Source organism: Lagopus leucura, unplaced genomic scaffold, assembly GCF_019238085.1.
Source record: "Lagopus leucura isolate 7727_CA_CO unplaced genomic scaffold, USGS_WTPT01 Super-Scaffold_100004, whole genome shotgun sequence".
Lineage (NCBI taxonomy): Eukaryota > Metazoa > Chordata > Aves > Galliformes > Phasianidae > Lagopus > Lagopus leucura.
The window spans coordinates 31,774,061-31,793,361 of NW_024962264.1; positions in this window are offsets into that span (position 1 = coordinate 31,774,061).

Consider the following 19,301-nt stretch of genomic DNA (forward strand, 5'->3'; position numbering starts at 1 on the left):
GGTGTGTAGAAGTGGAAAAATTTGCTCTTTATCTGTTTATAGGTCAAGAGTAGAGCAAACAATTGATTCTTTGTCAATTATTTTTATTATTTACCATGTTGAAAAAAATTGTAGTTAAATGTTTATGAGGAATTCAGAGAGAACGACCCTAGTATACTAGCCAGGAATGTGCCAATGAAAAACAGTGAAAAGAGAGAGGTGTGAACAAACAAGCTAAGGAGAATGAGATTTAAAAAGTTTGTCATTTTAAAAATCAGTTGTCTTTATTTAGGAGTATTTGTTTTTTAAACAAATCACATCTGAAAATACTTGATAGCATAAATGTAATGATTCAATTTGAGTAATGTAATTGATTTTACTGTTGCTTTTGCAACTTGATCTTCATTCAGATCAAATCAATATTCAGTTATTTCTTGAGATAAGACTGGCTAGATTAGATTTTAACAAAATACTGAAAGAAATGTAACTGCTGAATGATAACTTTGGACTTATTTTTAAGTAGCATACTGCAGAGATGTGGAAAATAAAACAAACGAACTAAAGGCACTTTGAAGTCGTTAGAGGAGTAACTCCCTCAGCAGAGAAAGAGGTAGTTAATGCAGCTCAACAATCCTGTTTTCAGTATGCAGTGAATAGAAGGAAAGCAATGAAAATGGATTATCTGTGAATGGAACTTGACACAGAGTAGCTTGTTATAAAACTATGCCTGCATCTATGTTTGGATGACATTGATACAAAGCTAGATATAATGATATTTGATTAAAGCAAATAAAAACTAAATGCAAACTTTAAAATGTACAGTTAGGGGAAAAAAAAATTGGTTTCTTTTTTTTTTTTTTTTTTTCATTTTGTTCTGGAACATTCCTGCCCCAGCATACAGAAGTAGAGAGCCTGGTCTGAGGAACATGATGCTATACATGCTTAAGTCCCTGAGTCCATTTGAGGGTACTAGAAATACTTATCTACCTTGAGGTTTTTCTATCTATGTTTTCTGGTTTTAGAAGGAGAGGATCTTTGTTTGTCTTCAAATTTCATAATCCCTCTGCTTGTTAAACAGTGCTGTAGCTGCTGGAAAAAGAATCTGGGACTCAGAGTCAGTTGTTTACTAGGTCTTTGCTGTATTCATTTGCCACAGGGAGGCACTCTTCAAGTTGAACCTTTTCCACAAAATATTAAGTACAGTGCTTTGGAATTTTGTAACCCAAAAAATCTGTCTTCATGATAGATGTGCTGCTTGAATTTGCGTCTGTAGTGAGTGCAGTCTCCCACTCTTTTGCTCTGAAATATGTCTTCATTAGTTTGATATCACAGGGATATTGATTTTGAAAGGAAAACTTGAATTAAAATGTTGACATTCTTGTACTATTCAGATACAATTTCCTTTTAGCGTTCCCTAAAATCAGCACTCCAGTTATGGTGCTGCCACACTGATGCACACAGCCCAGAACAGAACAACCCAAGCCACAAATCAATCCAAACGGGTACAATAGCAACTAAAAGTAATACACTCTCACAAAAGGCAATCAAAAGAGGGAAAAACAGTGTATGCTGGTTGAAAACTTATCCCTAGCATATTTCTCAGGCTGAAATATAGGAGTTTTATACAATGAATAATTATTTTATACAATGAATAATTATTTGTGTACATCAGATTGTTTTATCTCAGGTGCTTTTGTATTTGTAACCAGGATTATGATCATATGAGGAAGAATTGGTTATTACAATCTATTTATTTATTTTTTATTTTTTTAAAGTGAAGAAAAAGATCATAGGGCACTTGTATTTTCATTTGGAAGAGCTATTTTCATTTCATAGAGCTATAGGATGGTTAGTTTAAAAATTCCTATGTTTTGTTTTGTTTTGTTTTTCCCCTCCTTTTTTGACCAAATGCACTGCAGCAAGAAAAGTATTCTAGTGTCCCTTTCCTAGTTTGGATATCCTACTGCACTTGAAATGTTACGGTTCAGAATATACCCTGTGTAATATATACTTTCATGTAACTTGCATGGAAGTTATTTAAGAGGCAAGTTCAACTGTTGTTAAGTGCTTTGAGTTGCTTTAGCAAAAGAAATTAATTATACACTAAGATTCATTAGTATGTTTGACTTTTTTATTGCTGTGTTTTAGGTTCTTGTTTCCCCCCCCCCAAGGAAAAATAGATGAATATAATTTTTGTTGCAAAATTCTGTGAGGAGGTTCAAATAGTGCATTCCAGTCTGAAACTCTAAGGCACTTGCTTTTTAATTGATTTTGAAATGAAAATGAGCCATTTAAATCTGTACCACTACTGTGTTTTCAAGATTCAGCATACAAAATTGTTATAGTAGTCATTGTAGTACTAGAGAATGATGGGAGAGCATGGATGGGAAACATCCTTCTCAGTTTTGGGGTTATTTTAGCATAAGCTAAACTGAGAAGAATTTCATGTTATATGAGTGATGAAAAATACTTATTTTGTATCATTATCATTATGGTACAGTGACAATTGAAAAAAATGTTAATTCTGTGGGAGTGGGAACCAAAGTATTTTGAAAATAAGCTATAAAGTGTCAACATCAGACTGAGGCTGATTGTGTTTTTTGAGACCAACCCCATGTGCTTCATTGCTTACTTTTTGTTAAAGTCTTAATTGAAAAAACAGTTGGTTTCAAAATCATGGAATACTTATGGCATGTATAAAGGGATTCATAATTACATGCAGCTAAAACTTCCCAGTAGAAGACTCTTCTTTCTTTTCCAAGAATATGGTGGTGTTTCCACTAAGAAGAATGGTTTAACTTAACTATACCCTTCTGGAACCCTGAATATATAGCTCAGTTTTAGACCTCTTTATCTGTGTGTTTTAGTATGTTGTCTGTCATTTCTATGAAGCTCGAGTCCTAAAGAAATGTTAACAAATTAAGTCCTGTGCTTTTGAAACACATGGGTATTTTAGAATTAAGAAAGGCTGAAGTGTATTTTCTTTTTTGGATGCCCAATCAGATGTGTTTTGATTTTCAGATAAGTTAGGAATTCAGACCCTGTGGGAGTTGTAGGTAGTCAGTTCTTCTGGAATCATTGTCTAATTGGGAGATACAAGTATTCACAATTGAGAGCAGATTTTCAGAACTCTTACTGAGGTGTCTAAATATATTGCTAGGCTTATAGTTTAGCAGTGAGAGCTTCCAGCTGCAGATCATTTTGGAAAATCTGACCTTTATTTAGGTGCTAAAATGTGTTCTGGTTTCTTTAGAAAGTCTAGTTGCATGTATCTACATATAGACATCCAGTACTAGAGATAATATTTTTAAAAATTGGGTCTTGTTTTTTCCTGAAAAATCATTACAGGTTAATTTCTAAAGTAAAAATAGAATTCAGGCCTTCTAGTATCATTTGCTGCAATAGCATACTTTGTGCGCAGAGCCAAAGCAATCAGCGTAAGTTTTTACATTTGGAAAAGTGCAAAGATGTGGATGAACTGAGGCTTTTCCAGAGAATAATCTGAGAGGAAATGATAAGAGGAGGGGCAGCATTCTGTTCTGACAGTGGCACTGAATGGGAAAGGAAGAATCAAAAAATAGACTGTAATATTAGTAGTACGTTTATTAGAGAATATCTAGAGGTAGCTTATGAAGTAGAAAGCAGAGTACAGTGAGGCAAAAGATGGCACTTCAAAGAACAGGTGAGGCTTATCTTAAGATTGTTAAGGCAAAACAGTATGGATAATTTAATAAAAAGCCCCAGACTGGTCTTTTTCAGAAATGAAGTCAGAAGGACAACTTCTGGTCTCGATTTGGGTGCTCTCTCTATCTTAATTTTATTAATTTTCATCGTCCTTCCATTATTTCCCTGTTTACGTAATGGCTTATATATTTTACACTTTATATCCTTTATATCTTTTTTTGGCATAATTTTCTTCTTGCTTAAAAATAAACTACAAAACTGATTTTAATTTCAGAATTAGTGAAAATAATTAATTCTTAGAAAATACTGAAACTCAGTTTTCATGGCAGTTCATCTAGAAAAGATGTTTTTTTCAAGAGAACTTAAATTGTTGCAGCCTAGATTTACAAAACTGCAGTTCCGTACTAAATTTGGCATCACCAAAACTTATGGTACATTAATGTTTTCCCTTTAGAAATATACCAGAACATCTAAAGATGGAAGAAGATGTCAAATATATATATTATTATGCAGTTGTTAATAAATGTCTGCAGCAGATCAAAATATTCAATGTTAGGAAAAAGAGAGGGAGAAATAAGGTTTTGTGCTAAAGTATCCTGACAAGGACAATGAAATACAAACAAGAGATATACACAAATAATGTGTAACAATGCTTAAGAAACTGAGTTTACTTCAGACTTCTCTATGATTTGCTTTCTAGGTTCCAAGTAGAATTCCACTGAGACTCTGTTCTCACAATTCGTCTATTCCCAACCCTGTATTTCCAAAAATTCCTGTTGTATTCTTGATTGAGAGAAATGTTGTTAGTTATGAAGAAGGAAATCAGAGCCTCATTTCTCCTTTACTATTGAATTGGTATGAAATGGGAGCATCCGTCAAACTGTGCTCTGTAACAGAAGTAAATGGGTAGAGCAGATATTTCAGAATTTCTTTCTATTGATGTGTTTGTAACTTTCAGGTATGGACTACATGGTCATAGTTCTACATTTCTGATTTGATCTTCGTACATCAGCCTCTCAGCTGAGTCCATTGTTTTGGTTGATTCTCTGAAATAATTTTGGTTGTTTTTTTTTTTCTGTTGCTAGTAGAGTATATGGGAATAAATATGAAATGAGTATGTCTGAAGTAGAAGAAAACATAGCGTTCTTGTTTATTGTTTTTTTAGTCCCAGATATCACTCGTGGAAGCCTTGGGAATTGCCTGCAGTTGTTTGCAGTAAAATTTGTATACTGATATTAGAGATGTCAGTAGTAAAGGGTCCTGTGTGGTGATTTGGGGAATTATGAGTCAGCTGGGCTGACAGGAGTATCTAACTCATATAACCCAATATTTGGAAGTAGCTGTAGACAAAAAAATATCTCTTACCCTGGTAAGGAAGGAACCGGTCTAGAACATCAGCTTGGCTGTGGTGTGAGAGAGACAAGCAGGGGGGAAAAGATTTTGACTGAGAACTTGTAGGACTTCCTTCACTGAAGAATTATAAAAGTAAGAAGCCTGTGTATAGGAAAAGGGTAGAAAAGGAGATGCTTATATTCAAATGCATTCCCTTAAATGTTGATTTAAAGCATGTCTGTTTTGGTTATTTTTATTTTTATTTTTTTAACTGTCCTTTTCAAATGCTTGCTTAGTTTTTCATACTGAGAATGTGTGTCAAAAAAGTAGTTCTGCTGTAGTTCTTCAGCAGTGTTGATAGTATTCACTGCAATAAGCAAAAGTACAAATACTAATACAAAACAACTGTGAATATTTTACAGGAGCTATGCCATCCTCTATTGCTCCTACGTTGGCTTTTTCTGCTGCATCAGGTTTAGGAGTAGAAACGAATGGCTCATTTATGAATTAAGCTCAACCCTATACAATGACACAAAGTATATTGTTTAACAGCAGGCTGATAATAACTTAGAAGAAGTCACTTATACAAAGCAAAGCAGTAGTTTTGGTTTTCTATCAGCAGAGAACTGAACTGGGAGATGAGCATTTATTTATATATATATAATACACACACACACTCAGATATTTTGGAAGTGAGAAAACAGCTTTTATATGTTTCCTGTGGTGAACAAGAAGATCCTCATTGCCTCTTGAGTGAGTGAACATCAAAACCAGTGACTCACCAAAAAAAAATAAAATACTTATTTCAGTGGATTTGCTGGGAATGTATCTCAGTTTTACCCAGATGAACATTCTTTCTACAGTGACTGACATTCTTACTTTCATTATTGTTTGCAACAGAAAGGATGCATCAGGAAACCTGGGATATAAAGACTGCCATGTGAACCAACAACTTTAACCTTATGACTGTTTGTCCCTGGCACGTTGTCATAATACCCCTTTTTGTCCTTGATAGATGGGGAGATATGGGAAAATCAGTAACATGGAAGCAGCATGGAGAATTGCTTTACCCCTTTGCCTTAGAAGATGGCCTCAGTGAGATCATTTGTGAAGTGCTGTGAGAGAAATGGCATTGTGATGGCAAGGGCTCCACTTTGTGTTATCTGGCTGCAGCTTTTGTGAGTTACAAATTCTCACTTCGGCTCTTCTCAAGGGACATGAATAGCTTTGTATAGGACTTGGTAAATGAGCCATAGAGAACAGAGAAGGAATCAAATCAAGTGAAATAATCTTGGTGACTGCTGTGAACTCCTAATAGGGATATAAACAAGAAACAGTTTGTATGAGCTCTCATGTGGAGGTGTAAATTTCTTATCTCTACATGCTAGCGATCGCTGGGGCTTTTAATGTTAAAGATGAAACAATTCCTCATGGTTTGCATGCTCAGGAAATGAAGCTTATTTTATTTCTTACTCCTTCTGTTTTTCTTTGTTTTTCTTTTCTATATGTGCAAAGGAATGTTTTAGAAATTTGCATCTTAATTCACATAGACACATTTAAAACATCCTTCAAGATTTGTAGTGTTATTCCTTAATTCAGATAGGAGGGAAAAGATCTTGGTGAAAAGTCCTTGAGCATATTCATTTCCATAGTGATATGGAGAATACAGGAGGAATATACCCAACGCCTTCAAAATAATATCTGCATTTTTTCTACCTTTCCAACTGTTCCTCATCTCTTCCCCCTACCTCCCCCAGCGACGCTGCTGCAATTGTACTAATTTCTTTGTTTATAAAAGAAGTAGTGAAAATAAACCCTTGATCTTTGCATTCCAATAGAGTCAAGTCTAACTTCCTGAGGTTATTTTTCAATCCTCGCAAATATTTTTCTAAGAGATTTTTGAACACTTCAGTCCACTCCAAAGCCTGAGGAAAGCATGATAATACCATATAGATAAATACATGAAAATCTGATTTTTTAAAAACTAGGAGAAATATAAAGCATATTCTTTGAGGACATATGCAAAATTCTAATTATGTGTATATATATGCACCTATATATACATTTACACCTATAAGATAACTCCATGACTTGAAACAACTTTTGTTTTTCAGGAGATGTATCATGTTAATTGAGGGTTTAAGTGACTACTGGAAAACATCTTTTCTCCTAGAATCATTTGAGTTGAAATAAACCTTTACAGGTTGTTTGATCCAGCTCCCCTGCAGTGAACGGGGGCACCTACAGCTACATCAGGTTGCTCAGAGACTTTGTCCTGTCTGACCTTGAATGTCTCAAGGGATGAGGCATCCACCATCTCTCTGGGCAACCTGTATCAGTGCTGAGCCACTCTTTTTCCTTACATCCAGCCTAAATCTCCTCTCTTTTAGTGCCATACCATTTCCCTTTGTCTGATCACAACAGACCCTGCTAAAGAGTCTGTCCCATTCTTATGATGCCCCTGAAGGGCCGCTCTCAGGTCTCCCCAGAGCCTTCTCATCTCCAGGCTGAACAGCCCCAGTTCTCTTAGCCTCTTCTCCTAGGGGTCTTTTTCCATCCCTCCTGTTGTTTAAAGCTTTTTGTTTTCCTTTTGGCACATGTTAAAATCCTGTGATTAGTAGGTTTTAACCATGAAACCTTTTTATTTTTTCTCATAATTTTTCCAGTGTCCTAAACATAGATTTTGCTTCCTGTGGTCATCTGTCAAAAGTTAGTTCACTACCTGTCTCTGCTTTCAATCATTTGATTTGCTGCAGCAATGGAAAGTGAGACTGAGCTTTAATTGATTCAGGAGGCAGCATATACCAGCCCACCTCTATACTTATTACCCACTTACAGTTCATTTCCACTGCTTGAACTTTTAAATATGTCCACGTCATTTACTGTGAGAAATATTTCTATGGCTGAGTGTTTCAGATGGAAAGTCAGAAGACCAGAATTTTTCTAGAAGGAGACAATGTGTGCTTTTCATGAGTAGGCTATTAGAGATGTAATTTTTTTTAATGATTATATGAAAAAGAAGTGGGGAAAAATATGTATATATATATTTTTCCCACTGAAAGAGGAAAAAGCAGTGTGACTTAAAATCAAACTAAATACTTATCATAAAACAATAGTTTTGGTTTGGAGTGTGAAGATACTTGACTTCTTTTTTGAATAAAATATCATTTTTATATAAAATAATATTTCATTTTGGAAATGCAAAAATTAGAGTTTGTTTATTCTTAATTCATACTGTTAAATCTGAGACCATTAGCATAGTTCAGCTAGCGTTAAGAGTTAAAACTACTTAAAAACTACTACTTCTAATTTGAGTATCTGATTTGATATTTGGCATCCTGCAGAATCATAGAGGAAGGAGAGAATTTCCTTCAGAGACTAGATCAGCCAATATTTTCAATTGCATGTTCTGACTCACATTTTCAGTTTCCTGATGTTCTTTGTTAGCCTTATGAAGCTCAGCTCCTGAACTCAGTGCCAAATACATATTAAGATCGCCTAGGAAAAAAAAGAAGAGGCAAAAACAATTCTAAGGTTGTCAATTCTTCCAGCAAGGAACCATAATTTTCTTCTATATTTCCAAAGTATGAAGTGCAATCATAGAATGGCTTATTTAGTAGAGGACTTAAAGATCACACAGTTCCAACTCCTTGCCGTGGGCTGGTTGCCAGCTGCTAGATCAGGATGCCCAGATCCCTATCCAATCTGGCCTTGAGCATCTCCAGAGATGGGACATATACAACGTTTCTAACATCTAACCTAAATCTCCTGTTTTGGTTTAAAGCCATTCACCCTTGTTCTATCACTATCAGGCTGTGTAAAAAGTCAATATCTACCTTGTAAAATCCCTTCAAGAACTCGAAGGCAGTAATGAGGTCTCCCTGGAGCTTTTTCTTCTTCAAGCTAAATAAGCTCAGTTCCCTCAGCCTTTTTTTTGTAGCAGGGGTTGTGTGTGTGAGACATAGAAACAGAAGATGTATTAATGCTAACATTAGAAGTAGCCTAAAATCCACCATTCTTTCAAGTCATTCTCGATGGACATTTATCTTTAAAACCCATTCATTTTCATATCGATCTCTTTGAAAGTGTGGCCACCTTTTGTTATCAGTTGTTTAACGGAAATGGTACCAAGTTTACCAGCCCCTTCTATCCCCAATTCATGTTACTATGGAGAAAGAAACAATGTTGATTTGCTTATGTAAAAGAATTTGTGTTTTAAACAGAACTGTGGAACGTATAGAGCCCTTGCATTCTTCACAGTTGCTTGCAGGGTGATTAATCATGGGGGATTCATTCTCCAGCTGTGATGGGACCTGCTGTGGATAGCTCCACAGAACTGGCCAGACTTGTGCTTATTTGCACCACCTGAGAAAGTCTCTGATCCACACCTTGCACTGACTGTCATGCAAGAGTCTGTTGTCATGGCTGGACTACTGATGATGCAGTGAATAGAATAAAAATGACAGAGACCTGAATGGGTGAGTGTGAGTCTCTGTACCAGCAATAGTGAAGAATAGAACGTGCTTTTTGTGGTGAGTCCGAATTACTTTTTTATAGCTCTTCTGAATATTCAGTCATGTTGCATCTTTGAGGAATTTTTTCTGTGGCTCATAGCTGTTTTCGTTTTCACCTTTTCTCCATCTTCCCTCCATAAGTGTGACCTTTTCCTTCTTTGCCTAGGAGCATTACTGTGTTAGTGCCTGGAATACTCTTTTCTGAAATCAAATCCTGCTTTACTTTGGAACTTTTCTTTTGAAAATGTTTGGCTGGATGTACTTGCAACTAGACACTTTAATTCTTGAAGTATTTATTATTTTTGGTGAAGGGTAGCCATATGCTTTTTGTACTCCGCTCTTTAAATTTAGGAACAAATCTTTACTTTCCCACATAAGATTTATTTCCTTTCATTTCCACTGAAATAAAATTTTCCTTACTCTGTATTTCAGATTCTGCTTTTCCAGAGAGGAAGCTAGCACTGTTTCTCTTACGTGTTACATGTTACTCTATTAAAAGGTAGACTTGTTCATTCATGTCAGGCTGTTTTGAATTTTACATGTAAGACACATCAGCTGGGATAGGTAAATGTTAATTATAGGAAAGAGCATGAAAAGCTAGAGTAGTTCTCTACTTCCCTTTTCATCTACAAAAAATTACTGAAGATTTAGTTCACATTAAAGGGGAAAAATGTTATTTTAAAAATGTGAACTGGAGCCTTGATCTCACATCGGTCATTTCCTACTGAGAGGAAGTGGAAGCAGCCACTTTATAATAAAGACAAGTGATAGCTAAGGCCAACTATTTTCTATGTAGTTTTTAAAGGAAGAAAAATTTTCTAATTGGTGATTGCAATGTGCTTGATGTTGTAAGGCAATTCAGACTCGGTGATATCTGTAGAAGGATGTTGCTTGTATAATTGTTTTAATTTCTTGTACTAATGTTCTAGAAAGCAAACAGATACAGATAAATTTTGAAGTGCCACTCCCACTGAAACTGTAACTGTCTTGTCTGTCATACTTACCTGAAAGATCTTATAGAGTTATTTTTCATATCTGAGATTTTAGCACTGATTTTTTATTCCAGGAGTCGTCTTCTACTGGGTTGCATTACTTCCTAATGTCCTTGTGTTAGAGCAATTGTCAATAGTTAATCAATAAAACAGAGAATGCCTACTGCTGTTTTTTTATGTAAGGCCATTAATTGTTTCTTGATGCTTATTCAATTCATTTCAAAGTTTTAAAAAGAATAATTGCCTAAAAGGATGTTGCAGCCAGGTGGGTTTGGCCTCTTCACCCAGGTAACTAGTGATAAGATGAAAGATAATGGCATTGAGTTGTGCCAGGAAAGGTTCAGGTTGGATTTTAGGAAAAAATTCTTCTCAGATAGGATGATGAGGCATTGGAATAGGCTGCCCAGGGAAGTGGTGCAGTTACTGTTCCTGGAGGCATTCAAGAAATGTGTAGATGAGGCAGTGAGTGATATGGTTAGGGGGCATGATGGGAATGAGTTGGTGGTTGGGCTAAATGACCTTAGAGGTCTTTTGCAACCTTAATGATTCTATGATTCTCATTTGCAGCTTCCTCTGTTCCTCTTCAAGGTTTTATCTTTCAGCATAACATTCTTAGCCCAGCCCTCTCCAAATGACTGATTTTGTACTGTCTCCAATACTCTGCAGATGACAGCTGTAGAATGTATGAAGTTGGTTGTTGAGGTAGTAATCCAGTTTGTCTTTTGCAGTGGGCTCATTAGTACAGAATGCTAAGGTAAACAGAAGGACTCAGTAAACACAAGGATGTGTTTAAAGAACCAGCAACCCAAACAGTTGAGTCATATATATTTTTAACAGCAGTACTTGAAGGAGGATATGCGTTTATAAGGTTCACTGAAGGAAGAAGAGATGGGTTGTTTTAGTTTTCAGATGACATAGACAGGAAAAGTATTTCATGCTGTATAAAAATAATACAGTTAGGTAGAATATATATGAAGAAGAATGAAGTACACTGGGAAAGAGCAAACTCTGCTAAATGCATCAGTTCTGATAACTAACTTACATTATGTTAGATAAAATTATACCAAACCATACAAATGTTCAGCTATGACATTAGAACACTGAGTGACACTCCACTGTCAGGCCTCTAAACTCAGCTCCACAGTTTAGTGAGTGAGCCTGTGCATTGCTGAAGTTGTGTAATCTTACTAATGCAGCAGAAACAAACAATGCATGATACAAAGCCAAAGAGATTTATTCTCCTTTAATTCTTATGTGCATATAGAAAGTTCCACTGATATAGTTAAATGACAGCAGTCTGATTTTTGATGTTAAAATAGTAATAATAAATGGGACAGAATTTGAATTAAACGATACGTGCCAAGTCAGAATGTGGACTCTAGGCCATTCGTAATGAATCAAAACCTACATGAATTAAAATATGTTGCCAACTCTGTGAATATGTCCATTGTTTCAAAAATATTAAAAATTACACTACTTGTGGCTATACAACTTTTATACATATTTGTTGAAATTTTAAAGGTTCTGTTTGTATTTGACTTTTTTAATTTCTGTGACTTTCTTCATGAACATATGAAGATTGGAACAGCCACTGCTAAAGGTAATGGAAAATGACTGCATGTAATCTTTCTTCAGAGGAAAAAAAAAAAAAAGGTAGCAAATCATATGACTTCAGTATTTAAAAGAGCTTGAATTCTAAATGCTTAATGTTCTCTGAGATTTGATTGTAAATTGCCAGCAGACCAAGTATCTCTTATACAACAAGTATCTGTTTATGGTGAATAAATTTGAATAATGAATACATCAGAGAAGGTCCTGACTCTTTAGATTACCATGTCAAGTGATAAATAGGATGTGACATACTTTAAGAAATAGCTAGGTTTTGTTAGTATTTGTTGGCTAGTTTCTGAGAATTTCAGCGTGGACAAGATTCCTTTTCGTCATGCAGGTAAAATACTCAGCTTTTTAAAATCTCATTCTCAAACATTCATGTTTTTTGTCATTTATTTTTATATTTGAAGCTTTATTTGCAACAGTTGCCATTAGTTTTCAAAGTTAAAATTTACTTTCAAAAAATGATAATTGCTGTAGTTGTTAACTAACAAAGCTAGTTATTGGCTTTCTCTGAGGATATTTCTGTTGAGTCTGACTTACTGATTGGTCTCCAATAAAAATAGTGGCTGTTTATTCGATCTTCTGCTTATAACCATTTACACTTATAAAATGCAATGAAAACCCTGTCACATTTTTCTTCTTTTTTTTTTTTCTTCTTCTTTTTTTTTTTTAGAGCCCTGACCGTTTATTTTTGGCACCTAGGAAAGTGAGCTTCTGCAACTAAATTCCTTCTCATTTCTAGGAACAGGATAGACATCAGATGTTTTCTGCTCCTACAACGATGCAAAACAGCCTTATGCCTAGTTTGCTGTCTAATTAAGCTTTAAATCACTGGAGCAACAGAAAAGCCTAGAGTGTTTATTGTTTACATATTCAACATTAATTCACCAGTTACACTTGTCAGCCTAGGAATTTGAGAGATAAGCCAAAATGAGATGCCTATTATTCCTTACATTGAAGCCAGCTTGTTAAAATCTCTCTGATTACTCTCAATGTCTATTTATATGAAACACTGAAGGAAAAGAATTCACAGGGTTCTGGATTGAATGATGGAAGCAGTGCTTGTGGCATGCCTTCAGATACTGATATATCCAGTCTTCAGTTTCGTTGGCAGGTAAAGTAAGATAAAAGCAGATATTGAGTAGAGTATTTTGCATGTTGTTAAAATTCTTTCCTGTGTGGAAATATCACCGGTGATCCGTCCGTTATATCAGCTGTTGTTTTGTTCATCTTGTACCAATATTGTTTTTCTCTTCTCCATCTGCATGTCAAGTGTGTGTTTGTTGTCTGTGTAGTACTTAGTCAACTGACTGTTCCAGCTAACAGGCCACTGCACCCCACACAAAAGTTTACACATAAGGGATAGTAAGGTTATTATTGCCATCATGCAACCTTTCTTCTTCCTACATTTTCAGCATATCTCCAACTTTATCTATAAACTGACTTTCAGAATGGGGAGGGGAGAAGACAGAACAGATAGAGACTAAGTTAAGACAATCAGACTCACCTCTGGGCGGTTGGAAGGGTTGCTATCATTTACTTCACACAGCTTTTTTTTTTTTTTTTTTTTTTTTTTTTTTCCAGTTATCTTCTGCTGCCCCCCACACTAATGAATTTGTGTAAGGAGCATAGTCTTTTAGAGGGATTGGTTCAGCAATTTTGCCAGGCCTGTAGTCCATTAAATTGAGGGACTAGCTGAATCAAAGAAACTGCACAGCTCCTGGTTTTACTTTTGAAAGCACTGGCCCCAACAATGATATTATATAAAAGACAGCAGAGGTAACCTTTTCTTTTTCTACTTTGGACTGAGTTCTGTTCTGCAGCAACACAAAATTTCTATCAGGTTCCCTCCATACGGTCCTTTCAAGGCTTCAATAAAGGAATGAATACCAGAGCAGAGCCTTTAGACATTCAGTTTTCAGCTCTGTTAGCTTTCAATACCAGAGATGTATTTAACAGTGGGTAAGGTTTGTTAACTCTAATATACCACTGTCACTCATCCTAACTCAAAAGAATAAAACTATGTGATAGGATTTGCAATTCAAATGAAACCTTTTTACTTCTTGAAAATAGGCTACTTTGAAGAAAAAAGACCGTATAAAGGATCACATTAACCTACAGCAATAATATTATAACAGTACTGTTCATGATACTATAGTTAGGAATGTGCACCAACTGGTTTTTTCACAAGCTTTCTCATTCCCTTTTTGAAATACCCAGCTGCTTCTCCTCCAGCTTTAAAATTTTCTCCTCCAGCTTTAAAATTTAAGATCTCAAATACCAAACCTCTGCTTATTAGAAAACCATATTTTGTAGATATAACTATCATCAGTTTTATTTATAAGTGCTTCTTTTTTGTCTTGTTTAACAGGAATATAGATTGCCCTGTTTATTTTGTTTTCAGTATGTTGCACACTGCTATGGTGCCATACTTTTGAATTACTTCCTTAGGATCTTTGTCACTTAGCTCACTTGTTCATCGTTGAGACTAGAAAAGTCCAGATAGGATGTATTTCAAATGTCTTTAAACATACAGCTACAGATAAGAATAGATCTTTTTGTCCTGAAGGAATTATCACCATTGAGGGAAGAGTTCATTGTTAAAAGAGCCTTGGCTTCATCCAGTGGGAAAGTTCTGTAGGAATAGTACTCTTTCTGCTGTTATCATTCAATGATAATTATATAAAAGGATATTTTGAAATGTATTGCCTTTTAGGTTAATAGTGGAACTGTAAATAGCTGTGGGCTAAAACTAATGTTAATAAAATAGCAGTGTTTCAGGGCATATAGGAACAAAGCCAGAGGTATTGATCTTAACATTATTTGCTAATGCTATCACTGACATTAATGCTAAAACTTTCAATTACAGAACTGTTACAGGTATGACAATTTTATCCCAGGCTGTATGAGAAGAGGAAAATATACCTGACAGGGTGAGTGGGCCTGAGATTCAGAGCTAACGTAGTCTTACAGAGACAGGCATCAGTTTAAGTCTCCTTATAGCAATGATGCTGTGGAGAAAAAAATGTGTGTGATCAAAAAGGTGGAAGCATTTCTAGTAGGTAGTAGCTTAGTTACAGTTGAGAGATGGAGGATTGTAAAAAAAAAAATATATATATATGTTCTGAATTAATCTGTACAAAATCTGAAGTGCATTGGAGAAAAGTGTGTGAGGCCTATAGAAAAGTTCAGCTTTAAAATAAAATAGTTACTGTTGAGGAAAGCTGAAAAATCTTGAAATATGATGCATTCTTTTCACTTCTGAATGCGTGATTCAGTGCTGGAGAAGGCATTTACCTGACCTTATGTTCTACTTTATAGACTGTTAAAAGTTTTGTTTAAAAATCCGTGAGGAATTGGCTTAGAATTCATCGTGCTAGCTAGAATGATTATTCTATCAGTCACAGAAAGGACCCAAGGGTTATTTATTTTCACTGAAATAATTGTGAAGGAGTGCTTCTGTATCACAGTTTGCCCAGAGCTCACACTGATGTATGGGAGCTTTTGTCTGTGTACATCTGTGTGCGTTACAGACTAGCACAGGGAAACACAGTCAGAATAATGCTTACAGGTACTTTTCTAGCAGTTCACTGCTCCAGTTTCATCCTTAAGAATACCTTTGCCAAAGTATTTCAGAATGTACATCATGAGCTGTTCCCCAACAACTATTTAATGTGTATGTGTTGTAGCATATGCCCAAACAAATATGTCCAAATATTTATATTTGTACTTACATACTTATACTCAACATGTTAAAGAAATAGGATAGATGCAAATGTATCTATTAAGTGCGTTAGTTTACAGCAATGCACATGTTGATGTTTATGCAGATACATGAGTCCATGCGTGCATCTGAATCTATATTTTCCTTGCTCTGGCAGTAAGTGAAACACAGAAAATAAAAGTTCATCTTCAGAGCTAAGGATCTCTGGTTAACTCCTATTGTTACCCCTGTTCTCCAGTTGATGATTGAAGTCACTGAGCCCTGATTCAACTCGAACTGTCGTATGTAGTGGCAACTGCTGTTCACATGGCTCTATTAATGTTCTTTTACAATTCTTCAATCCCATTTTTTTTTCCACAGATGTATTGAAAAAAAAAAAAAGTATTTAGAAGCCCCTGTGTTACAGAAAAGCATTAGATCATTGTATGAGTGTTTTGAATGCACGTTTCGCTGTGAGCACATTGCCTTGGGACGTGGGAACACTGAGTTCCTGGAACTGGAATGCTGTCTGTCCACACAGCAGTGTGGGCTCAGAGCAACTTGCTTTGGAGCCGCCAAGGACTTACAGTGGTGGACATAACTGTGCTAGCTCTGTGACTGAGCCATCAGTGCTGTGTGATCAAGGACCTGGGCCAACATTAACACATGATGTCTTTTCCATTTCTCTGGCTATTTCTACTTGGTAAATATAGGGGGTTGTTTTCTGGTCCTGAGGTGAACTGACCCAGCTTGGCTTACATTTGTATGGCTAAAGTCACCCTTACAGAAAAGAATGAGTGCATGTGAAGTGTCGCTGGGAGTTTTTTAGGCTGACACCTGAGCAGTCTTGCAAAGTGCTGGGCTGCTGAGACCAGAATGGTGTCACATACTGCTGCTGAGACTTAGCCTGGACAGTGTGTGAGGGCTTGGGCTAGTTCCCTGGCCCTGTTTGATTTGGTAACATAGATGCTGTTTGTCTTTGTAGAGACCTGGTGGTCTAGCTGATGGTTTCTTAAGTGTTCATAATCACTCATGCATTTATCATGTATTTCTGCTACAACTATGAGCAAATGCTGCTCGCTCATTTGATGGAAATGTTAACTGGTAGAATTGAGAAGTCCTAGGGACCAAGACACTGGAGAAGACAAGAAGAAAATCTAGAGCAAAGTAGGCTTTCTTAGCTTAAATGATTAAAAGTATGCATATTTGTTTTATGGTAAAGGTCCACTTAAGAGGTGAGAATTGCAACCTTTGAGTGTCTGGCCCCAAAGGAGAATCTGCAATACAAATGCCACATGCATTGCTGTCCTAGGGGATGCCATGTGGTGAAGGAGGTGCCTGAAAGGGAATGTATTGAGCAGGAAGATGCTTCAAGAGAGATATATCTAGATAATAATATAGTAAGTGCTGAAGGCAAGAATATGGAGGAATGTATCCAGTCCTTATCAGCCTCTGAGATTTAGGTGGTCAGTCAGCTTCCACCTGAGTTGAGTGGATGTTTCTAAAAAATTCCTTTTCTCTCAAAGAACTGAACAGAATTCATTCTTATTTTATTGGAAATGGCAGGTGGTGGAAGGAATTATGTAGTGTTTATGTATATTTATGCAATGATGTGTAATACAGGCAAAGTCTTGAAAATGGAACCCAGGCTGTCCCTTTCTTGGTCAGTGGCATAACTGTGTGACTTTAGAAACATGATCTCTTGTATGTTTCATTTTTTGTTTTTTGTTTTTCTTTCTCCTGTGGACCAGTAAGTCCTGTATTTTCTAGGAAACATGGCAGAGATTCAACAAAAAGGCTGAAAAATGCCCTCTCCAGTCCTGTGGTTAGATCATACTCTTGAATGGTGGCAGATGTGAAAGAGAATGATCTGGGGTCTCACATTGTTAGTGTTCTGAGAACTAGATCGTTGCATGAAAGTACAAATTATAGTCTAAAATGTAGTTGTTTTTACAACTATGTTTTGGGGTGAGCTTTATCCTCTTGAATAGATACGTGAATTCATATGTTTGCAAGTGCATTTATTAGATCAATTCCTCAAGGAGTGGTTGTTTCATTACCATTTTCTGAATTCTGACTGATTCATGTAAACCAGGCTTTGACCTGTCTGGCCTTGTTAAGACCCTGGCTGTTGTTAAGCGTTGACATTTTGTAGCTCTGTAAAAGACTGTTTCCACTGCTCAGCTGATGTGGTTTAGAGAAGCCTGTTATATCCTGCAGTGAAATGCACTGAACATTTCACGTAAATCAGCTACCACATTCAGAAAATGAACAGCTTGATTACTAATAGCAAACATTTGTTAGGAATGGCATCTTTAACTGCTACAGCTCTTTGGAAAATGAATGCTTGTCAAGTGAAAAAGAACATTTAAGTACAGTATAATTTCTGCTCGTTCCGCATGCAAGCATTTGGAATGAAGGCAGCATATCTTGCGGAGAAGTGGTGAAGATCTTCAATTTAAGTCACTACAGTTAAGCGAAGAGAGAACGTTAGCCAAAGGTTCCCCTTGTTACTGTATCCTCTGTGCCTCTGAGCATGTTAGTTCAGTCAAAAAGACTGGTTCTCATAGCCCTGCTTCCTGTACTCAGATGTGGCATATTCCAAATGCTTGTGAGGTTTTACTCTAGTTACCAAGGTATTTGCAAAGCAAAATAAATTGCACCTGAAAATGTTAATGTACAACTTGATTGCCAAATGTATCTATTTTAAAAGACATTGAATTGGCCTGCCCTGCCTGCCATTCTAAGGCAGTAGCTCTGCTTGTCTCTACATGGGATTTGAACTGTGCTTCCCTCAGCAGATTCCTCTCGCTCAGCATGTCCAATCTAAAAGTGTGTAAGAATGAGATGTGGATTATCTAATGGGGTTTTGTGGTTATTGAATACCTAATTTTGATGACTAGGGATTACACTTACTATTGAGCAATGAGTCCTACCTACAGTCCAGTTGCTTTAGGGGTTTTCATCATGTTACAGTTTTCAGACCTAAAAGTATTTCTTAATAATGGATCCAATGGAGCAGTTCAAGCCTGCTGGCAATAGTTTTTTCCATTTAGTAACTGAGTATTTAAGATTCATGGGGACAACAAGCCTCAGGTTTAAAGCCACAGGTGTATTTATGAAGTGAAACATCAACTAGTATTAGTATATCTGAGCTGTACTGCCCTGCTGTGCTTTGACTAGTTGTACTGGCTCTCATACTGCCTTGCCACATTGGATTCAGAAGTATAGCACATCAGATCAGGATTCTGCCTACAGTACACAAGTAATGACTTTAGCACCGTGCCTGTTACTTACATCATGGTACCCACACAACTGCATATATAGTTTTGATAAAATTACTTATTCAGTAAGGTAACTCATTTGCAAATGCATAAATGATTTGCTTTTCTGAGTAAAGGAAAATTACAAGAAGGGCTTTTAAAGTTATGTTCAAAACCCCTTATGCGTTGCAGTACATGACTCATTTGAGCCCTTACCCCC